The 24,133-nt window shown below is 52.6% G+C and overlaps 1 long non-coding RNA gene across 1 annotated transcript; it reads left to right on the plus strand.

The window, feature by feature from the left end:
• The first annotated feature begins 13,629 nt into the window (after positions 1 to 13,629).
• LOC147825553 (uncharacterized) lies at positions 13,630 to 23,796 on the plus strand. Its single transcript, XR_015440283.1, has 3 exons — positions 13,630 to 14,036; positions 18,283 to 18,406; positions 18,988 to 23,796. It is a non-coding gene; the product is annotated as an uncharacterized LOC147825553 (long non-coding RNA).
• The last annotated feature ends 337 nt before the right edge of the window (positions 23,797 to 24,133 follow it).

Here is a 24,133-nt window from a genome sequence, read left to right on the forward strand (position 1 = left end):
TGGGCTGTGGAGCAGGCATGGTACCTATGCTTGGAGGACAGGACCAGTGAGTGCCAGCCTTGTACGAGGGACACGGCTTCCGGCCAGAGCCTGCTTTAAGGAACAAGAACTACTTTCCACCAACCCGAAGCCAAGCCAAGCGTAACAGCTGCTTATCACAGTTTCAATGTATTGCTGTCAACCTTTCATCATGAAAATGTTCAACGTTCAAATGCACGTAAAAATAGAATAGCGATGGCCCCTTGTACTTATCACCCAATAATGATTGCCATTTGCCTTTGCCTTCCTTCTTTCTCTTTTTTTCCTCTGTCTTCTCTTCTCTCTCCTCCTCTTTCTCCTTCTTCTCCCCCCTCTCTCTGCTCAAATAGCTAAATCAAACCCCAGACATTGTATCATTTCACCCCTAAATCCCTCACTATGAAATACTACTGATTAAAAGAAATTAAAGAATAGAAACCACCCTCCATTATCATACCTACAAAAGTAAATAATAATTTTTAATATCGTCTAACAACCAGCCTACACCTTATCTCACTTAATCCTCCAAATAACCATTTGGAATGAAAAAAAAACACCATTGTTCCTATCTTTCAGGTGAAAATCAGAGAGAAGGAGTCAAGCAGTAACTTGTGCTCGGTCTCCCTGGGTCACATGAGAGCCACATAACACCCGCCTCTGAGCCTGCTCATTTCTTTATGCCGTTGGAAAATGTTTATTCTGCTGTTTCTCGTCCCAGGGCTGTTGGAGGTCCGTGGGACCCAGCGACGAACCAAACAGTCTTTGTCACCTTGGAGTTTACGGCTGTCACGCTTGCTCCCCAGAGCCTGGTCCCAGGAGCGGCAGCTTGGGCATGGCCTAGGGGAAAGTGGGAAGTGCAGAAGCCCCACCCTCCCCAGGCCTACCCACTTGGAATCTGTATTTTAATAAGATCTGAGAGATTCATTCTTGTGCAAAATGCTGTGTTACACCCCGTGCTCACCCCTGGCTGCACATGCAATGCCTCCGGGAGCTTTAACAAGTGTGAGGTGGAAGCCCACCCTGAACAAGGAAACCAGATCCATGGAGGACGGTTGTAAGTTCTCTGTGCAGACTGGATGGGAAGATTATTTTAGGGACAAAGGAGTTCATTGAGACAAAATCTCAACCAACTACCCGGAACACAGTAGGTGCTCAATTAATGTTCTACACTGGTTTCCCTTGCTGCCTCAGTCCTTTCCCCAGACCCCCCACACTGCTGTGTATTTGGGTAGCTCATTCCCTTTCCCTGGTCCAAAGCCACATTTGGGCCACCCCAGCTTCTGACTGGAGTGCTGCTCTTTACCGGGAAACCCCAGAACTGTAAACTTGGGGCCTTTTCGTGGGAAGCCAAGCTGCCCGTGAGCTCCTCTCTCCTGACCCTGCTTTGCTAAGCTGGGCTGAAAGCCTCAAACAAAAATAAATAAATAAGGGAAAGCTCAGCCATGTGTGAGGAGGTTTTCTTTCCCCCACCATGGCTGGACTCCCATCCAGACGTTATCTCACTCTGCTCTCTTGCTCCAGGTGATGAACCCTGGGCAGGTGCCACCAGCAAGGCTGCTGGGGCAGAAGCTGAGGGTTGAGTCACTGGCCAGGTGGGAGAAGGACCTGACCCTGGGCCCTGGGCAGAACAGCCCCACTCCCGTGGCCCTGGGGACAAGAATGTTTTCGGGCTGGCCTCAGGCCTGGCAGAATCCCATGGTGGCGGGTGGGCCGTGTGAGTTCCTCTTCTCCCCTCCGGCAGGCCACCGGGACACTCTGCGTGTGGCTGTTTACAGGGCTATAAATGAGCCAGGGCCCATGGGGGAGGCTGCAGAGGGGCCAGAGGCCTTTCCACAAGATCCAGCTGGGGCCAAGTCTCCCAGGGGGGCTGCACTTCACACCTTCTCCATGCGGCCATTCGTTGGGTGGGCGGCAGCACTCTCCAGGCTTATAAAGGGGGAGACTGTGGTCTGGAACCAGGGAGGGACTTCCCAGGGCCACACAGGCTGCTGGGAGCTAGCAGAGCTTGTGTTCACACTGAGGTACAAGGCTTGGGGCCAAACGTGACCCTTGGGGCCATGGGATCCCCATCCCTTGTCCCTAGACCTTGCCCATATTCTCAGGGTGGAAAGAAGCAAGGCCTAGAAGAGCCTAGAGGAGCCTGTATTTGCGTGCAAAACCATCTCCCATCCATGGATTACTGGTGAGAAGCTCCTGCCTCAGAGCCAAGCATCTCCAGGAAGAGCAGAGCTTGAGTGAAAAGGAAGCAGGAAACCAGGAGCCATGTGTGGAAGGAGCCCCATGCGGGACACAAGGGTCTGGCCCCTTAATGGACCCTGGGCAGGGTCAGCAGCACCTGAGGCGTTCTGGCCACAGGCTGGGTATGCAGAAGCCGGACGGAGAGGAGCAGGGACAGGGGAGCCCCTCTCACCCAGTTGCTGCCCGGCACTGGGAACCTACCCGTGCTTCTCACTCTGTTTGCACAGAGGTTCTATAGGGTCTACGGCATTGTTAACTCCAGTTTCCATATAAGGAAGCTGATGCTGGGGAGGTTATAGCTCCAAGTGTGCAGAGCTGGCTGTGGCACTCGAGTTTGCCAGGTCCTACAGCCCGCAGTCTCCCCGTGGCCTTGCGTCCCTCCCCTGAGCAGGGCTGGCACTTGAGAGGAAAGTGGTCCTGCCCAGCATTCAGGAGCAGGAAGGCCAGACTTCTGCCACAGGCAGCATTGACACAACCCAGGGAGCCAGGCAGGAGGCTGTAGAGGATGGGGTGGCTGGTAGGGCACTCCTGGGATGGGGCAAAAAGCAGGCTCATGTGTATACTCCAGTGCTTCCCTAGTAGCTAATAGAGTGCTTGCTTTGATCAACAGAGTACTTGCCATTGTTTTGGAGTAACTGTCAATGCTTTTTAAAGTGGAAAACATATAAAATTGGGTATATTCAGCTTCTCTTTCGAAACCAGCCGCGCTGGGGACACTGGGCCTGTGGGCTCCTGGGCAACCTGGGCAGGGGTGGAGTACAGGCTGCAGGGCTGTCTCCTCACTTCTCTGCTTCTCCAGTCCCTGGAGCATTTGGGTTTGAGGATCCCTCAGCAGAGGACTGAGCAGTCCTCTGGGTAGGAGTAAACTTGGGGCCACTCTTGTCCTGGTGTAAATTCAGGGACCTCCTGCCATTCTCTGGGTCTCAGTGTACCCATTATGACAAGATTCATGGGCTCAGGGGGCCTTGTGACTCAAGCTGGGAGTTGCAGGACATCACAGAAAGTTCCTAATGTCAGGCCCCTGCCTGGGCACTGAGGGGAACCAGCAAGTTTGTGAGTCCTTGAGTCTGTGGCACACTTAATGTGGGTAGGCCTGTGGTCCACACGGTCAGCCCTTAAGGGCAAAGCCTGACTTGCAGCTCAGCCTGGAGGAGGCCATTGTTAGGGATGGAAGGGAAACTTCCTGCATGTATGGCTGTGCAGGCTTGGGTGGGCCAAGGGCATGCGTGCATGCACCCCGACATGCACACACACAGAAACAACTCAGGACAACAGCCTAGGTGGGGACAGAGAGGGGTGCTGGGGAGGTGCTGGGGCACAGCTCTTCCCGCCTCAGCCCTGTGGGAGCAGTCCCAAGTCCCAGTGGGTTATCTTCCAGCCTCATCATGGGCAGCAGGGGCCACAGTTAAATTTAAGTGTTCCTCCACCCACCCCCCAGCCCCAGCTTTTTCCATGCCTTTTATGGATTTCTGAGGAATGATAAAATGCAGCTGTTTTCGTTCCTGAGCCAATGAAAGAATAAAAGGTGGCCTGAGTCTTCTCCAGGGAAATCAGCTGCTTAGTTATTTATTTTGCCTCCAAGGCTTCTCTCCAGGTCTGTAATGTATGCACAGCCTCCGATCCTGCCCCTCCATCCCTCTGGCTGCACCTCAACCCACTTTTTAGGGATTTCTATTTAGACACACTCAGAAGCCTTCTAGGAATATGAGTGGACTTTTATGCTTCTCTTTTCTCTTCTGAAAGTAAAGGGCATCCTAACTCCTCGGCCCTGCAGGGCCATGGCCCGTTAGATGAGATGCTGCTGGCCATGGGCCTGGCACAGTGAGGCCACCCCTGCTTGCCTATTTACCTGCCTTTCTGGTTTTCTGCAGGTTTAAAAATTCCTGTGCAGCAAACTGCTCGGTGCTGCTCTTCCTGTGCCCTTGATGTTTCTACTTCCTGCAGCATGTGATGAGGCTGGGCTTCACAGACATAGGGACATCATGGGATACACATGGGTTACCTGAGACCCTCAGGGTCAGAATTATGGCATTGTGTGGAGGTGATGCCCTGGGAGTGGTACTGAAGGTCGAACAAAAAGTGTGGATTAGTATAAGTACATGCAACACGGGGGCAGGGACTTTGCCACTGCCTCCCACATCTGGAGAAAGCCATGCTTTAGGAGGCCCAGATGTGCCTGGTGGCCATTGCTTTCTGAGTTGGGCTTCTTTCACCAGGATGCACGCTTTGCCAGCAGGAAGTGCAGAGCCTGGAGGATCCAGGCAGCAGAGAGGAGGCCAGAGCGCGCACGACACCCCCAGGTCTGCCCACTGCCTCATACTCGCCCAGCCCCCGTAGGGCTACACATGCGGGGCTGAGGTGCTGCTGTTCTTCCGGTGTCCCAGCCTCCCCAGAGGCCGGGCGATGCCCTGGGCCAGGTGCACCAAGCAACCTTTATCCCAGACAGTCCTGTGTCTGCTGCTTGTCATCAACCACTTAGGCTGACAAGCTGCCTTTGGGCCTCTGCTGCATGTCCTGCATTGGAGCTGCACATGTCGATTGAATCATGTCCCCTGGAGAGACAAGCCCCAGGCTCAGTCCCAGCACCTGTGGATGTGAACTATTCCCTTCTTTGGAAATGGGGCCTTTGCAGATGCCATTAAGTGAAGGAGCCTGAGATGAGATCATCCTGGATGCAGTGTGGGCCCTAAAGTCGATGACTGATGCCCTAATAAGGAGAGGGAGCCAGGGCCCAGAGGGAATGGGGGGAGCCACTGGAGGATTCAGGGAGGTGGCAGTGATGTGACTACAAGCCAAGGACCGCAAAGGGTGGCCAAGGATGGCTAGACCCAGCCACAGGCAGGATGAGGTGAGCCAGGATACCCCAGAGCCTTGGGATAGAGTGCACCTGCCTGGAATTGCCACACCTTGATTTTGAACTTCTGTCCTCCATCAACTGGGGAAGATAATTTCTGTTTAAACTGGGCCTGGTGACACAGGTTTGTAATCCCAGCATGGGCTGGGAGGCTAAGGCAGGAGGATTGCAAGTTCGAGTCCAGCCTGGGCACCTTAGCAACTTAGCAAGAACTTGTCTCGAAATAAAAAATTAAAAAATGGGCTGGAGATATAGCTCAGTGCAAAGGTTCAATCCCTAGTAGTGAAAAAACTTTTTGTTTTAAGTCACTATGATGTTGGTCATTTGTTTAAACATGCCTAGGAAACTAATATATTTCATAAAGAATAAAAAAATTAATTTAGACAATCCATGAGTGTGTTTAAGCTGTTCTCAGAGGTGTGGGGAGTTGCCCTGCATGATCCCGGAGGGAGGGCAGCCAGCAATGCCACACAGAGGTGGCAGGCACTTGGCTGTGAAGGGTGCTGAGCTCAGGGGAGGCCCAGGTCCTTGGCTGGGGCAGAGTTTGGGAGCAGCTGTGAAGGTTCCCTGTGTGGGCATGTGGTGGGGGGGTAGTGATAAAGGCAACAGAAAGTAGCAGCCATCTGGGCATCCTGGGGGACACAGGCTGTCCTGCTTATCTATGGAGCAGACAGGGCCTGGGAGCTCTGCCCTGGGCAGAGGGCTGTTCCCTGAAGATCCGTGTGTGCTGGGAAGGCGGGCAGGGTTAGGCATAGTCCTTCTAGTCCACATGGAGAGAGGTCAGGGTGGCCGACCCTCTAGCCTGAGCGCTGCTGGTCTCAGAGGTGCCCAGCAAAGAGCAAAGGGCACCAGGAGAAGGAGTCTTCCTCGGCCCATGGCTGAGCGTGAGGAACCTCCTGGAGGAGGTGGCGGGTGTGGCTTTAAGAGTGTGATATGAGGATGCCTCCATGGCCCTTGAGCAGGGACAGTGGGACACGTCCTCGGGCACCTGAAGCGAGGGACGGGTGGGGACGGGGCAGAGCACTGGGATGTGAGGGAAGCTAGGGGCCTGGGTGAGCTCCCCGGGTCAGTTATGGGGCTGGAAGGAGACTCGGCTGGAGTGGGTTCCAGAGAGAGCGCTTTGTGACCACAAGGGGGGAGGGCGTGGACACGAGAGGGCGCTCCCCACTCCTCCCAGCCCCGGACGCCGTGGAGGACCTGAGTGCAGCCCCAGGGTGGCCCCAGAGTATCACCTCTCCGTGGTAGGGCTGCGGTGAGGCTTTTCCTGTGGACCCTGCCTTGCCAGGCAAATGCAGAGATGGCCCTGCACATGCCACACATGTGGGCACACTAACACACACATGTGGACGGAGGCATATCTACACATCCACACACACGTGCATACACACACGCCCATAGAGGTGCAGGACAAACCAAACACACAGACTCACAGACAATGCACAGAGACTGATCCATGCAGGAGCACACATGTGTGCACAGTCATACACACACACACACACACACACACACACACAGACACCCAGGTCTCTCCTGCCTGCCTCCACCACCTTCATTTACCCCTTCCCTTCCCTAGGGTCAGCTCTGGTTTAAGTTCACCCAATTCCCTCCTCAGGGGGAGGGAGGAGCCAGTGACCAAAGAGGGAGTAGACAAGAGCAGGAGTCCAGAGACCTGGAGACGTGCCGCCTCCCTGTCACAGGCAAGGCAGAGTTGGGTGGGCAGATGCTTAGTGACGAGCAGGGACAGGTGGCCAGAGAGACCGACCCGCAGACACAGCAAGGGAGGGAGATTCCAGTCACATGGTGATGTAGATGCAGATGCCTGGCGACACACACATTGATCACACAGACACCCGCAGGCACACACACACACACACAGTGTACACACATGCAAGACACATGTATGCATACATAATCCTAGCCATAAAAAGACACACACATGCACACTCACACTTTAGCATGCACCCAGATGCACGACAGCAAAGAAATTTACACACAGGGAGGGGCTCAGAGACATGGTGCACACGCATGCGTGCGCGCGCACACACACACACACACACACACACACACACAGAGCCAGGTCGACTGAGAGGCAGACCACGCAGACAAAGAGGCTTTGAGCATGGCGGCCTTCCCCAAACCCAGACATCCTGGCTTTGCAGTCCCCCTAGGAGCCCTCCGAAACGCCAGGAGAAATTCCTGGGATATTAGCTAAATTTCAGACACAAACATTCCGGCCTCCCTCTCCAGATGTCCTGCTCCTGAACGCCCACACGGCCCTCCTCCCCCAGCTGCCTTCACCCCAGCCCCCACCCGGGCTCCTAGGAATGCTGCCTGTGGGTTCCAGGGGGGGCCAGGAGCGGGGTGAGGGGGACATGGGCGGGAGCAGCGGTCCTGCACACTGGGAGCAGGAGGGGTCAGGCACATAGGGGGAGGGGCTGCTTGTTTAGGTTGAGTTCACTGGCCAGGGCCAGAGCTGAGCAGGCCCTAGGATCCTGGGTCAGAAGCCCTGGGTTTGAGCTCACTGCTGTGGTAGAGGCATGGCTCATTGTAGGGAACCTTGCAAAGTGAGGAGCCTGGCTCACCCACTACAGCCACCCTGGCTACCAAGCGTCACTAGGAACATGCTATACCCTTCCTACCCCAGGGCCTTTGCATGATCTCACCCTTTGGCCTGGGATACCCCTCCCTCCCTTGTCTCAGCCTCAGTCTCAGGGTAAATGTCACTTCCTTCACAAGACAAGTGTCCCTGCCCACCTAAGCCTCTGAGTATTTCTTTTGAAAATTCATTATTTTCCTTTATAGTTTGTAGTTCCCCACTATTTTTGTGGTTACTGTCTTAATATCTCTCCCCTGTACAAGACCAAAAGAAGTTCCACAAAAACAGAGAAGGTCTGTTCAAGTTTCACATGGAGCAAGTACTCAGACACACTGGTCCTGTGTGGAGCATACATAACGTTTAAAAATCCTCCAGACCTCAGTTTCCCCGTCTGTAAGACGGGTTGAAATTGTGTTCCTTTGCAAGGTTTCTACGAGAAGAAAATGAAATGATGAATGTGCAAAAGGCTTCGGCAGACTTCCTGTCACACAGAGCGGAGCACAGGCCGCATGGCTGTGCTTCTGAGACGTGGGAGGCTCAGGGACCGCCCCCAGTTAGACTCAGGGTTCTGTAAACGTGAGCTTATACGTGCACGGTTGCCTAAGAAGCCTGTTTCTAGAACTGTTAGAGAGTATCCTAACCCTTCCGGAAAGGCTGGAAATCCCATCATCATTGCCACAAACCTCTGTCAACTCAGACTTGTTACAGTAATTTGTCATTTGCCATCAGAGTAAAGAGGTGGCCACCAGATCTTTCTCTGAGACACAAACTACTGGAAATCTGGGTGTTTCAGACCTAAGTCAGCTAAACATCAGCTTGTCATGGCAACTAGGACACCAGGGCCACTGCAGGCCACCAGCTCCATGGGACATCTGGGAGAAGTTAAACGCATACTCCTTCTCTGTGGAACCACTCCGTACTCTCTGTCCACGTCCATGGGGTGCTTGGCTTCCTGGGAAGGATGGTGGCTACATGTGCATGGCTTTGCTTCCTGTGGGTGGCTGACATCTCAGCTTCAGTCTGTCTGTCCCTGCTCTCTCGGACATTCCTTCTTGAGAAAGGTGACTCAGCTATGTGTGTTCCTGACAATGTTCCTGATGTGTGGCTGTCATTTAGCACGTGGTGCCAGCCAGCGATCCTATTGGGACCCAAGGTCCCCACAGCTGCCCGGCTGCAGGGGCAGTGGGCTTGCCTGGGGTGGATCTGCAGGGCCTGAGACACAGACCTGCTGCCTCCCGCCTGGCCAGTGCCTGCTGTGCAAGAGGCAGCTTGTTATGGAGAGATATATGTCCTGTCATAAAGTGTTTAATATTTTAGCTCCTAATTGCTTTACCAGAGACAGACAGCTGTTTATCCTCATCACTCTACTGTCGCTGTCTTTGGCAGGACCCATCGGGTGGCTCCAGGTATCTCCCTGCTGCCTCTTTTGAAGAGCGGGGATGGCTGCTTGGTGTAGGGGTGTCCAGGCTGTGAGTACTTCCAGAATGTAGGGATAGGCTTGGCACTGTGGGGAGGTGGAGATCTCCCCGCACTGCACCCCATCTCCCCTCACTCCACGCTACTTAGAAGTCTTCCTATTTCTTAAGCATCTCCCCAGTCATCCTCTATCAGCGGAGTAGGAACTGTTATTATTGGTCCCCTAATATGTGCAGGGGACTGCTGGTAAGAGAGACATCGTACCTTCCATCCATCTGCCATCTATCCATCCATCCGTCCATCCATCCACTGATCCATCCATCCATCCATCCATCCATTGATCCATCCATCCATCCATCCATCCATCCATCCAGCAGTCCTCTTTGGCAGAAGCAGCACTGTGGAAGTTACTAGGGACACTGAAATGAACAAGACTCGGCCAGCACCCCCACGGCCCCGCACTGTGTCATAGATGGAAAGTGATAGCAGCATGGCTGCCCGTGGGGTCTCTGTCGGCCAGGTAGTGCTCAGAGCTGGCAGAGCCTCTGTGCTGAAACACAAGTTGGCATCAGTGCAGGACTTCAGTGGACTGGAAGGTTTCTACTGAAGCTCTTGTCTGACCTGGCCTCTCCTCCCACTCTATTCCTCACCCCACAGAGCTGCCTCGAGCCAAGCTTACCACTCACCGGAACACATATGACAGCTTGCTCTCTGCCCACTCAGTGCCCCCCACTGCCAACACCACTTTTTCCCTTTCCTACAACCTTGATGCTGTTTTCCTGGTGTGCAGAGGCTTTGCTATCAAGGCACCCCCAGTCCCAGTATAGATGGATAGTGGTAACCCTCATTCCAATTTCTACGTTTCTCCCTTACAACTGGGAGAGACCAGCCCAAGGGCCAAGTTAAAAAGAATTGGAGGATGTTCTCTGAGACTATGGAGATAGAAGGGGGAAGAAAATTCCCTGTTCCCAGGCTTCCCTTCCTTCGTGGATGAGATGTATGGAGCTACGGCAGCCATCTTTTGACCATATGACAACAAAATAGTCAAGAAACCAGTGCACGGAGGAAGTGGCACAGAATCATGAGTCAGCTCTGATTTCTATGTGTCTGGTGGGGCTGCTGGTGTCCCTTCAAATGGAACCCTGTGCCTTGGGAGCAGGGCCTGCTGTGTGTCCCAGTGTGCCCGAGTCCTGCCAGTGACCTTGTGAGCCATGACAGGTGAGGTGATGGAAGCCAGAGACACAGGGAAGGCCAGCATAAAGGCTCTCTGCTGCAAGGAGAGAGCTGAGGCCCACAGGCCTGCTCAACCACTGTGGCCAAGGCTGTCTGCCATCAGCCACTCAAAGGACTGTGGGTGGCATGGCTAGGTGCTCAGCCTGGAGCCGTGAACAAACCTCGCTTGTCCTGGGATGGCCACCCGGGTACAGGTTCAGAGTCCATTTTCTCCACGCAGCTGGGGCTGGTGCCCATCAAAAAATATGACCCAGGCAGGGCCTGCTGGGGGATGAAGTCATGTGGAAAAACACTCAAGTCAGAACAAAACTGTCTTTCTGCAAACAGCGTCGTCAGGCTGCCAGCATCCCCAGATCACCCTGCCTCTCACCTCTCTGCCCACCCCCAGGAGCCAGCGGGAAGACCAGCTCTTCCTCGGCTCTGGTTACATCACTGGGCCATCAGCAAGGTTCTTTAGACCCACCCGGGAGGGGTTCGGGGCTGCTGCCATGCCACCCTGCAGGGCCTGGGCCTCGCCTGACCTGCTGGGCTTCTAGAGCACACACAGGAGAGTCCCCAGGTCTAGGTGCCTGGGCCCAGCTCAGGAAGAGCCTTCTGTGCATGCATGGGTCCATGCATTGAACCAGTGTTTAACTGAGCAGCTACTTTGCTCCTCCTGCCAGGCATTGTGGTGACTTTGGGGCTGTGGTTGTGAGAGGAGCAGATAAAGGAGGGAAGGAGTGGATCCCTCACTCAGAGGACAGGACACATTAGAGCAGGGGGCCTAGAGAGATAGAAGGAAGAAAGCTGAGCTCTTCCCTGGCATCATGACTGCACCCAGGTCCTTGGGTGCTGTCCTAGTGCTCTGGCATTGACTGCTCTGGAGGGAGGGACTGAAGTCATCTGCTGCCGGTGAGGGGTGGACCAGGTGGTGTGAGGTATGAGGTGGGGTGGGCAGGCGAGAGGGCCAGGAGGTGACCCCAAGGAGAGATCACAGTAGCCACCAGGGAGAGGGACAAAACTTTTGGGTAGCAGGAGGTTGAGAAGGGCTGGGAGCCCAGGGGTGGGCAGAGCAAGGGGCAATGCAAGGTGGGGCTGGCAGGCAGGTGGGGAGCAGTGGAGTAGAATCCTCTGCGGAGGGTCCCATGAAGAGACATCCAGAGACCCCAGCATGGCTCCCAGGTGAGAGGAAGGTGGGCTGGAGTGGAGCAGTCACAAAGGTGCTGGGAAGACAAGGGAGAGCAGCCTAGAGGGCCCATCTCTGCGGGCCAAGGAGATTGGATGGATGAGCCTCAGTGTTTATTCTAATGCAATAAGAGGGTCAAAAAACAGGAGGCTAAAAATGACAAAAGTCCAGGTACAGATCCAGGCTAGTATGGGGGCTCCACAAATGTCAAGACTCATTCCTTCCACCTGGTCACTCTGTCATTCTCAAAACCTAGCCTTGGTTGCTTGGTCCAGAATGGCTGTTCCAACTCCCACTGTTACATCTGCATCCCACCTAGTGGGATGAGTAAACACAATAAGAGGGGGTTACCCATTCATTTTAAAGCTATGACTCAGAATTCCACACGCTACTGTTAACATCCCATAGAGAAAACTTAGATATAAGACCATACACAGTTGTAAAGAATGCTGAAAACTACATGCTGCCATGTGCCTACCTAGAAAAGCAAAAAAAAATTCCATTGTGGATAAAGAAGAAAATGAACCTATAGAGGGACAATTAGGTTATGACAGCACAGAGGTTTCTCTGAGCTTAGTATTTATTGTTTGCAAACTGTATTCTATGAATAGCTGCAATTTTTTCTTCCCCTTGTAAATTAGTATATGTTTGCAATGCATAAATATGTCCATCCTGGGGAACTGGTACATATACATATCACATTTTGATCCTTCTTAAATGTGAAGAACCATCTATTCTCTGCCAATAACATGGTGTGTTTTCCTGGGCAAGTCTGACCACCTTGGATGGACTTAGTTATCTCAACTCTTGCAGGAGATATTGGAAACTGTTCTTAGCCTGGGTGCTATCAGCAGGCTGCTGAGCAGGCTCTGGGTCAGTGGATCCTGGGAACACAGTTTTCCTGGGAGAGAGTTTAAGCCTGTCTTAGTCAGCTTTCCCATCACTAAGACAAAATACTCAGGATCCACAGCTTTTGGCTCATAGTTTCAGTGAGTGCAGTTCATGGCGAGCTGACTGCAAGGGGGAAACAGCATGGCAGAAGGGTGTGGCGGAGCAAAGCTGCTCACGTCATGATGTCCAAGCAGAGAGAGAAAGGAAGAGCCAGGGACAAGGATACACCTTTCTCTTATCCATGCACTGATGGGAATGGTGCCCAGTGAGCCACTTTCCCAAAGCCGCACCTCTGAACACATGAGGTTTTGGAGGGTGCTTTGGGTCCAAACCATCACAATGGCTTTATGCTTACAGCTTTAACATACAGGTTCATGAAGTTCAAGCGAGGTTGTTACCCTACAAGGCCAAGATGCCAAGTGAAAGACCTGCTCAGGGCCCCCCATGCCCTATTCTATGGTCCCTTTGTACCTGCTCTGTGGCACATGTTTGGAATACAGAGCACAGGATAAACAAAAGGTCTCTGGAGAGTTTGGGACTGTGGCTCCAGCCTCATCCCAACAGTCCCTGGGCTGGGTGTGGTTGCCATCACTGGCCTCCCCTCCCCTGTCCTTGCCATGGCTGAGTAGGGATTTGGCCAGGCTCATGCCGGGCACACTCAACTGAATGTCTCCCTCCACCTTCCGTCCCTGCAGCTCCCCACCAAGAGCAGCTAGGATTTCAGAGGCACAAGCTGCCGCTGTGTTGAGGCGGCCAGGTGAAGCCAACAGAGCCCACATTAACCAGGCTCCTCCTGGTATCAGCTTTCCCCTCAGTGCAGTCTCAGGCCCCAAGCAAACCTGTCTCTCTGTTGGGAGCCAGGGATTTGAAACTGTCCTGAATGGAGGTTTTCACTCCCCAGCTAGGCGTCTGCTTCCATGGCGCCAGCTGCCAGTGCCAAGCTTGGCATGTGAGGCCCTGGCTGCAGGGAGGGTGGGTGAGTGGGGGTTGGGACTTATGTCATTCAGACTCAATTCAAGGGGAAGAGGCATCGGGCCCGGGAGGAGGAGCAGGAGGAGCCCTCTGACCAGGCACTGATAGCTTCTGACATGGATTGGGTTTTTTGTACAAAGAGGAAGCTTCTGGCAGCTCCCGAGTCCCCCAAATGGAGCCCGGCAGAGGGAGGGGACAGGAAAACATAATGGCATCAAGATCTTACAGAATGGAGGGCAGGCGAGGAAGGGGGACACCAAGGGGGCACAGGGAGCCCCTTGGGTGTCGCCTGGGAGGAGGGTCAGGAGCTGAAGACAGCCAGGGAGAGAGCCGGCGTCGGCTGGGCTGGGCCAGCCAGAGAGGCCAGAGTGCTGGACACAGCCATGGCGTATGGCACAGCTGGCCTGCCGTCCTTACACCCACATGCATCCTGCCTCGTTGTCTGCACTGCGCTCTTGGCCAGCACAGGCCGGGGACTTTGTCCTCATGGCCTTTGATGGCAGGTGTTGGACCAAAGACAGAGACCAGTGAACAACAAAGGAGAGGAAGGAGCTGCTAGGGTTTCAAAGCACAGAGCACACAGCCCCACGTCCTGGCTGCGGAGCACACGTTTGTCACTTCTCTGGTAGAGGCCCCACGGGTCTGGGAGCAAGGTGAGTCCTTATAAATGCCACCAGACCGAGGCCAGCCCAGCAGGGGTCCATGCTAGGTTGCCCTGGGTATGAGGAAACCTCAGTCCTGCTCTCCCAGAGGTCGGGGTCAGAGTGCAGTGGGTCCCTTATTCACCACGAGCTTCCTGCCGGGCAGGCTCGTGGCTGCTGGGCACCTGACATTCACCTCTTGGGTTCCATCTTTATGGCACTCACTGGGTCACCATGGGAGGAAACAGAGGCCCAGAGACACTGAGCCTCCTGCCCAGGACACACAGCAGGGTTGTGTGAGAGTGAGTTTTTAAAACAATTTTTATCAGGGCATGTTTGCAGTACATAACGATTACATTCATCACAGGGAGTTGGTACATGTGCATAGCAGGTCTTAATTCTTTTTATGTCCCCTTCCCCTCCCTCGATCTCTTGTCCTTTTCTCTTTTGCAAAAGAACTATCTCTGTTTCCTACTAGCTTTTATTTTGTTCTTCAGGCCCACAAGCTTAAATACCGCATCGTTTCTTAGATGAGAAAACCTAAGTGTAGATGAATGAACATGAGTTTCCACCCCACCCCGTCCACCTTTCTCCCTGGGCAGGCTTGCGGCCCTAGGGCGCACTTGGCCCAGGCCCTTCAAGTGGCTGCTGAGGCACATGTCACTCAGTAGCTCCTGGGGAGATACACGGGAGTCATGGGAAGCACCACCAAATGGCCGCCGTAGTGGACCTGCTGCCAGATGCTAAAGAGTTGGGGGCCAGGTGGGGCCCCATCCCTAAGGAGGCCACAGACCTGTGGGAACAGCCTCCATGCATGTGAAGATTCGCCCCACCAGCCCCAGGCCAGACACACTGCTGCTCCTTTGCGTGGTAGAACTTCTCAGAGCCTCAGTCTCTTTTTCTGTGAAATGCAGTGTGGAGCCTGGCTCACTATGCTGCTGTGGGGACTTCCTGAGATAATCAACTTGGGGCCTGATTCGAAGCAGGAGCTCAGCAAGGCTTTGAATTGGGACTCTGATTCCCATTCCAGAGCATGTGTGGCTCCGAGTTGTTTCATGTAGTATTGTGTGGGACACACAAAGAACAGGTTGATGGGGGCTGTGCTGGGCTCTGTAGTGCCAGGGCTTCAGGTACGGCCACCCTCATTCTCCTCTTGGCAGCTCTGGGTCAGAGCATTTCCATGGTGCAGTCACAGCCAATGGTGGCTGAGCAGCTCCTGCCCCAGCTGATCAAAGCCACCACCTCCCAGCTTGGACTTCCTGCTCCTGGCCCGCCTTCCTGTGGATAGGAGAGGGATACTAGGCAACTCAGAGAGTTTTGCCACCATCAGGAGCCCCAGGCAGGAAAAAGAGAGCTACTGGAGTGGGGTCCCACAGACTGGATGATTGCAGCTCAGAGGACATGGGACAGGATCCGTGCCTGGGGCTGGGGTACATCTCACAGGCCTGGCCTTCTCAATAGGTCACCTTAGGTCTAAAGTTTCCTTGGTATTCAGCCAAATGTCTACACACCCTGATACCTTGGTGGCACAGTGTGAGGTGTCTTCTGGTGACAGCCCCCATAGGATGAACCATGGAGGTGACCTATGCACGCACAAATCCATCCTTTATTTGTTGTCTTTGGTCGCCGTCTTGCTACTCATATACCCACAATGCTCCCAGGCTGAGGTCATCTCCTTGATAAACGGCTTGCACCAAATCCTTGTCTCAGGCTCAGCTTCTGGCCACTGCAGCTGCATGTAATACAGCGCTGGGTCTATTTTATGCAAGGTGCCAGGAGGGCTACAGCTGGGTGTGTTTTCCACAGCCCCTTGGCTCTGCATTCCTGGCTCCTTCCTCAACCTGGCTGCCTCACTCACATTCCCAGCATTGGTGGAGAGGTCAGTGTTCCATTGATGTCCTGGGTTAAACAGTGACCATTTGCTCTCTGGACATAGCTTCTTGCTGGAAGGGAGGAGCCAGAAATGGGGAAATAATTAAATGGCACTGACCTGGCTTCAGGAGGGGTATCAGGGAGCTCCCTGCAGCCTCCTGTACCATGGCTGTGCCAGCTGTGTACCCTGAGATGACACTGTTGGAGGGATGGGGGTGCAGGCTGACTCATCAGTTCCTAATGGCGCTAACTGCCGCATCTGCGAGCCCTCCTGGGACTTGTCGAGGGTGATTTGCTTTCTGGGGGCTCCGTCATCTGGAGCCTCTGTTTCTGCCTACTGGAGTTTGTCATGTCCTGGCTCTTCATAGGAAAACTGCCTAATGCCAGGGCAAAAGCAAGGTAATAAAATATTCATCTGCTGAGGCTGGAGAGGATGGAAACAGAAGTGGAGTCCTAAATTAAAGCCATGCATAGATACAGACAAAGGCACAAGCCCGAGCAGCAGACCTCTCCAGGCACGCGGCGGGGCAGCAACACGGCCTCCAATAGACACAAAAGCATATGCCTGCATGTACCGTGAGCACCTGCACATACACACATGATCACAGCACTAGCCACACATAAGCCTGTGTGACCACATGTGCATGCCACCACAGGAATGCACATGCACACTTCGCACACCCGAGAAGCCTCACCACACCCATCCCGCATTGCACCCATTCCCCCGTCACTGTAACAAGAAGTGACATTTTCCTAGCTGGCGGATCGGGGGAAGACTTGCTCATCAGTTCGGCCCTGACTTTGAACAAGCATTGCCTGTCTGTGTCCCAAGGAAGCTCCATTCTGTCAGGCAGAAAGCAGAAGCTGTTCCGGGGCAGCAGGGGAGGCTGACTCAGAGGTGAGTTATACAACTCTGCTCTGCCCATCTGCTCTGCCTGGGAAGGAGGAGGATGCAGAAAGCTTGCTAACGTGAGAGCTGGAGACTGCTGGTTCTAGAAGTGTCCATGTTCCCAGGCTGGTGGAGGCTGAGGCTTCCTGACTGAGGGCAGCTTGCAGAAGCTGCTGGACAACTGGGTCACCATTATCCAGTGCAACGCCTTGCAAGGAGAGAGGGCTGCCTAGAGTGTCACCTTCCCACTGAGTTGCAACCTTCCACATCTGCTCTTGCCTGTCTGGCCTGCTGCCGGAGCACCATCACACCCACACAAGGAGCAAGCAGGCTGGCCTCAGGTTGGCCATGCAGGTACCTAGTTAGCCTGCATCTACCAAGGTGACCCTACCTTGATTGTTCTAGAAGCCCTGACAGAGTAGCTCAGAGCAGAAGGATGGAGGTCAGACCCAAGACTTGCCCTTGTCCCAGCTCCTAGACCTCCTGTAAGAATGCTAACATCTCCCGTTCCCTAGATGCCGTGTTCTTTATATGTCCTTTTTGCTCACATCAACAGAACACTGTCTAAGGGCCAGGGGCTGGGGTGACAGAGCCAGCTGCCCCAAGAATCTCACAGTCCATGAGGGAAACAGGCAAGAGCACAGAGACAATTGCAATTTGATCCTGGAGGAGGCAACTCTAGCTGTTCCTGGAAGGTTAAGTCAGCCAGAGGAAGAAAGAGGCTCTGTGTGTATGTGGGTGGGTGGGAGGTGGAAAAGGAGGAGGGAGAATTGAACTCTGAGCAGAAAAGCAGCATTCATTAAAAAGGGCATGGTTCCCCACACAGAAAATTGCAGACTAGGGGTTTGCGAACTATAGCCTACAGACCTAATCCAGCCCACTTCCTGTTTTTGTAAATAAAGTTTTATTGGCACCCAGCCACGCCCATTCATTTATATTCCATATCTGGCAAAGTCCAGGGCTCACAGTGTGTGCCTCAAAGCCCCAAATATTTACTATCTGAGTCTCTATAGAAAAAATTTGTTCACCTCTATTCTAGACACATCCATGAATTATACAACCCACTGGAAAATTCCCAGATCAACCACAAAATATCTGGAGCCCATTGAACAAGTCTAGAATCCAGCATAGTCTTTTAGAGCTTCCTGAAAAAGTGACATTTGTATCAGGATTTAGAAGTTTGCAGTGAGCTTTTGCATCAATTATCCCATTTAATCCTCCAACGAGCCTGTGTGAGGTTAATGGTAATTTTATCCCAATTTTGCAGATGAAAAAACTAAGACAAAGGGAAATTAAGGAGCTTGCTGAAGATCCTATGGCTGGGAGATAGCCCAGCTCTGGCAGCCTGATTCTGACATTCCACGCTCTTTCCACCGCATTATCCTGCAGATGTTTCTCCGTCACACATTCCACTTCTTAGCTGCTCCCTCCCAGTCCATTTCTCCCTTCTCCTTCCTAGTATCCCTGCTGCCACTAAGGAAGCCTTTTTATCCACAGTGCCTGGAGGTGCATCACATTTCCTTTCTGCATCTGTTTGCTGGGCCTGTGCTCCCTGGGATGCTAACAAACAGTGACGGATGATCTCCAATTGGCTGGCTCGCATGAAGAGCCACTGGACCAGGTAATTCCAATCCACCTCACCAGAACTCCATCCTGGATGGAGCCCAGAGTGGCAGCGATGGACCTGCTAGAGCTGGCTGCACTCCTGCCCTGGGACCTGTGAGGGAACCTGTTGATCCCTCCAGAGGCAGCAGTGGGTAGCCTGAGCGACGCCTTCCGAGCACAAAGGTTGCAGATCCCGTGCTCACTGAGGTTCACAGGAACTGCTCCTAATGGAATTAAGCCCCATTTATTAGATACAAGGGCCTGAGATGTGGCTGTGTTACATCAGGCTTTCCGAAGGCCCCGCCCCCGCCACACACGTGCTCATTTCCTGCAGTTCTGTGTGCTGCAGACTAGAGCTCTGCATGCTGTGGGTAACACACTTAGCTCGATAAAATATAATATACGACGGGATCATATTTAACAAGGAAAACAGGGCCCAAATGGACAGAGGAGCAGTGTGGCTGGGTTGTCATGGAAACCCCTTGTTCGGAATTTCCTGGCTCCTAGGAGATTACATTTTCAACCTTAATGCTGTATTAACATAAGCTTTGGCACTTAATGTCTGTTTTTCACCTCCCCTCTCTCCTTTGCTTATAGGCAAAAGGAAGCAGCGGTGATGAGCCAGGGAGGAGGAGACACACGGAGCTGCTGCTTCGTGATCCAGCTGAAACCGGCCACCGTGCCAGGGCAAGGTGCTCTGCAGCTTTCAAAGCGCATCACATCCATTATCTCCTGTGACCCAGAGAGAAGCTGCCAAGCGGGCCTGTGTGAGGTCACCAAGCCCTTTGCATGCTGCCCCTCAAATGCCTCTTGTGTCCATGTCTTCCTTTCCTTCTCGTGCTGCTGCCTTTTTCATCTCTCATGGGGATATGGCAAAGCTTCTTGCCTGTCTCCATCCCAGCCATGCCCTTCCATCCCCTCCTGCTGCCTGCATGATCTTTCCGCACGGCAAATTTGTTCATCCTGCAGTTGGCGTAACAGCTTTCATCAGCCCCCAGCAGGTACAGAAGAAAGTCCTAGCTCCTTAGCATTCAAGAATTTCTGCCTCTTTCTTTAGACTCCTTTGCAGGAGTTTCCACCAGACCCCCGCTCTGCCCTCCAGGCCCTGAGGGGAAAGATGTGCTTTGCCAATGGACTGAGTGCTTTCATCACAGCCTGGACCCCTAGGCTCCCCTGATTCAGCCTGAAGCTTCCTTTATGCCTCAGCTCAGCATCACCCACTTTGGGGTGTGGGGTTTCTTCTCTGCCCACCTCACTGCCACCTGGCTCCCACAGTGCTTGCGCTGAGTGTCCTGGGTACCTTACCACTTGCTGAGACCCTTGGCTCCTGCATCCCACCAGAAGCTTGCTAAGGCCAGGGGCCATGCCTTCTTTCCTCATGCCGTAGCTCTGCCAGCCAGTGGGGTTCTGGAACCTCACAGGTACCAGGTTGGTTTTTGCAAGTTGAGTTTTCAAATGTGGACAAGGGGGCTCAGAGGTCAAGTGAGCCATAGGCCTCTTACCTGCTGAGCAGCTCCATGGGGTCCATCTCTGTCACCATCTCTCCTTGCCTCTGCTTGGTCTGGAATCTCAGAGCACCCACACCCCACAAGCGGTCTGCAGTGCTGCACAGATTTTCTCTCCACCAAATCCTTTCTTCTGCATCTTCTCCACCAGTGCCCCTCAGGCAGCTAGGGAAGAGGGAGGCCCAGAGATCACCACACACACCTCCACCCTTGGGAAAGCCTACATCCTTCCTTCCCATTGATCTTCTCACTCCTTTAAAACATGAGGATCTCCAGGCTGCAAGGCATAGGCATAGTAATATGAGCAAGCTCTTGCTTTGGAGTTTTGGAGTGAGGAAGCCATGGTGAAGCTGGGAATCTTCCCTTTACAATCAGTGTCTTGGGCTGAACAACAGCTCTGCTTCAATCCCATCTACCTGGAGCCTCAGAATGGGGTGCTGTGTGGAATAAGGGTCTTTGCAGAAGGGATTACTAAATGAGTCTGGAAATGAGCTCATCATGGGGTGGGGTGGGTCCAAGTCCCATGGTAGGTATTCTCCTAAGAGGCAGAAAGGAGAAGATACACAGAGTCATGGCAGAAAAGCCCAGGGAGGATCCCTGAGAGGACAGAGGCAGAGGTTGGAGTGGTTTTATCTACAAGCCAAGGAAGGATGGGCATCACTGGAGACAGCCCTTGCTCAGCTCCAGCACCCCTACCTCAGACTTCTGGCCTCTAGAGCTGTGTTTTAAGCCATCCAGTTCGTAGCCATCTGTTACCTAGGCAGCTCCAGGAAACAAATAGAGCAAGTGTATAAGAAGCTGCGGGGAGGTCAGGCAGGCTGTAGGAAGTGGAACATGAGGACTGGGTCTGCTCAACCCTGATCTCTCGGGTTGTGCATGGCCCCCTCTCTGCTTCCCACTCTTGCATCTCCACTGCCTCTTGGTCTCTGTGCTGACCTCCAGTGCTGCTATCTGCTCTGCGCCATCTCCCCCATGTGTCGAGTCTCGGCTGTGGCTCTCCAGCCTGAGCTCCCTGAGTCCCTCTGTATGATGGCCTTTCCATGCCAGCCTCCTCCCAGGCCTAGGCCCTGGCGCTGCTCACCTTGGTCAGGTCCCCTGGCTTGGTCAGCTGTGTCCAGGGAGGGCCAAGCTGTGTGTTTCAGAATCTCAGGGACAGAGGCCCAAAAGGCAGGACAGATGACCAGAGACACACTCACCAGAATGGTGGCCCTCCACTGTGGAGACTCAACTCCCTGCAGACGTGAGCTGAGGGAGGAAGTGAGGAAGAGGGAAAGGAAAGAAATGCTTTTTTTAAATGTAAGAAAAAATATCATAGCTCAAAAAGCTCCAGAGGGATCATTTCACTGACTGGCTGCCTTAACCAGCTGCTGGGAAAGCTCATGGCTCTGGGTCAGTGTGACCCAAGGTGGGGACCCAACAGGGACACGTGGATAGGCAGGCAGAGGCTGAGCAGGAAAAGTGGGGCAGCTGGGCCTGGCTGAGAAAAGTAGACCTGCATGCCACAGGGCTGCAGAGTGTCCAGGATGCAGTGGTTGGGTCATCCGGCTGTGGGCTCAGTACTGGAGATGCTGCTCACACAGCCTCTCCTCAACCTTCCCTGGGCCCAGGGTGGGGGTCCACATTGGGCACCAGGTGGGGGCCCAAGGTCACAGGGTGAGTAAAGGGTAGAGGCAGCACTGAACTCAGGTCAGAAGGGGCCAGAGACACGAGCGGCAAATGAGCTGGGACAGAGTGGACTCCAGAGTGCAGGGGAGACAGCTCCACAGTACTACGGCGACAACTGGGATATTTGTGCATGGAGTTGAGATGAGAAAGTAGTATCAGTGCTAAATTTCCTGATTTCAATAGCTACGCTGTGGGAAGTAGGAGGGTGTCTTGTTTATTAAGAAATGCACTCCAGAATGTCTAAGATTAATGGGGAACAATGTCTCCAATGTAGCACTCAAATAATTCAGTTTAAAAAAGGTACAGAGAGAGATTCAAAAAGCAAATGAGACAAAATGTAAGCAGGTGGTGAAGCTGGGTGAAGACTGCGCACTGATTTCAGCTACTCTTGCCACTCTGTGCATTTAAAATGAGATCAAAACCAAAATTCAGAAAAAAGGAAACTCTAAGGTCCTGGCTCTAAGCAGCTTCATTGAGATGTAATTGCCACACAATAAACCAAAAGTGTGTGCTTTGATAAGTTTTAACAGAGAATGAATGTAACTGTCACGTCTAAATGTCTCTTCCTGCTCCTATACCTCCTCCCTACCATCCCTTCCCACTCCTCATCTCCAGGCAACTGCATTTTGTTACTGTAGATTAATTTGCATGTCCCCGAATTGCATGTATATTGTATCACACAATATGTACTATTTTTGACCTGGTTTCTTTCATTCAGGATAATTATTCTGGGATTTATCCATGTTGTAGTATGAATCAGTTGTTCATTCCTTTTGGTTCCTGAGTAGTATTCCATTGGATGGATATATCACATTTCCTTTATCCATTCCCCTGCCAATGAATGTTGAAGCTGCTTCTGCTTTTTGGCAGTTATGAACAAAGTTGCTAATGAACGTTCCTATATACAAGTCTTTGTATGGCATGTGCTTTTTGATTTTCTACTTGGGAATGGAATGGGTGGGTCATACAGGAGGTATGTGTCAACTCATTAAGAAACCACCCAACTGTTTTAAAAGATGGTTATACTGCTGGCCATGTGATGGCACTAGTTTCTGTATGCCTGCCTGGTGTGGACTGACTCGATGTTGCAGTCTGCCTGACTAGTTGTACTACCCATATCTCCTTGAGCTTCCATTTGCATTTCCCTGATGACTAACATGTGAACATCAAGTCCCATCCATTCTCTACTTACTGGGACCTGTGCCCCTCTGGGCAAGGAGGTGCACGCAATGAGACTGCGCAGCTCAGTGACTGTGGCCCTGAAGCTGCATGAAGATGAGTGCCTGTCCCCATCAGATGATGCAGACACGGCCAGGCCCAGATGGAAGGCTGCAGCCCCAACATGAACACTCAGGACACTTACAGACCAACGTCCAAAAGCTCAGGCTGCACAAGCAGCCCTGAGGGTCCAGCGCCAGTGTTCAGTGGGCAACGCCGGGGCTTTCTGGCAGGTATTTAGCATGCAAGACATATCAGGTCCTAACTCTAGGCCTTCACTGATGCATCAACTTTCAGGTACCTCTCAGGTGCCCAGTTCTGTGACCAGCAGATGTCTCTGATGGACAGTGATCTGTCCTTGGGTTATAGTGACCTTTAGAGTGAAGTCATGACTCCCAAGCCCGATGTGACGTTCAAGGTCTCTTTTGATCAGATGCCTAAATCAGGGTTTTTCCTCCATACCTTTCTGCCTGTCTTCTCCTTGAGCTGTAGCAATGTCCCAGTGTCCCATACCTGTACCCACCTAAGGGCAGTGTGGTGTGGGCTCCTTGATGTCAGGACACAATTGCGCACCTGATGTAGCACCTCTGAGAGTCCAGATCCCCTCACCAGTGTTGGCTGAACAGAGTTAAGTATCCGGCACAACCTTTGCTACTCCACTGGGGGACTAGGCACACACATGTGCTTCACAAATCACTCTCAACGCCAGAGGTGGCACCTGGCACATTTGAGAACGTTAAATACCTTTGCCACTTTGTCCATCATTACCTGGAAGAGCCATTATCATTGTGAGAACACATGGCCCAGAGTCTAAGCACTAACCAATTAGTGTCTTGGGTGCGCCATGTTGACTATGCCAACACCGCAAGATGAGAGCTGGTCCTAGAAGCCTCTTTTCTTCTTTTCTTTACTCTTTTTGTTTTCTGTACTGACAGCATTTACCCATCTGTACTTCCGCTACAGAGCTATTCCCACTGGAAATGCCATGAAACCTTTCAAATAAAATATTTAACGTGTGGATCTGGTAATTTTATGTTGTGAGTTATGAAACCTTTATTTGGATCCCACCTTTTATTAAACCTCAGGGTTCTGCTTTGGTCTCTAATGATATTATGTTGCATCAGAATTAGACATATTTTTACAGGGGGCTGTATTATTTGTTGTGACTCGGTAATGCTAATGTTTAAATTTTGAGTCCTTTTACTGCTGATTAAACCTCTAAAGACTACAGCAGAATTTCCGCTTCACTGCTAGAAGAAAAGAAGACGGTGCGGTTTGTGTTGGGGAGATCACTTGAAGAATGTGCGGGAAGGTTGCTGCATTTATGAATAAAGTGAGGCATTATCATTTTTAAT

Source organism: Heterocephalus glaber, unplaced genomic scaffold, assembly GCF_053883595.1.
Source record: "Heterocephalus glaber isolate CG9 unplaced genomic scaffold, H.glaber_assembly_v1.0 deba00001497, whole genome shotgun sequence".
Taxonomy (NCBI): Eukaryota; Metazoa; Chordata; class Mammalia; order Rodentia; family Bathyergidae; genus Heterocephalus; species Heterocephalus glaber.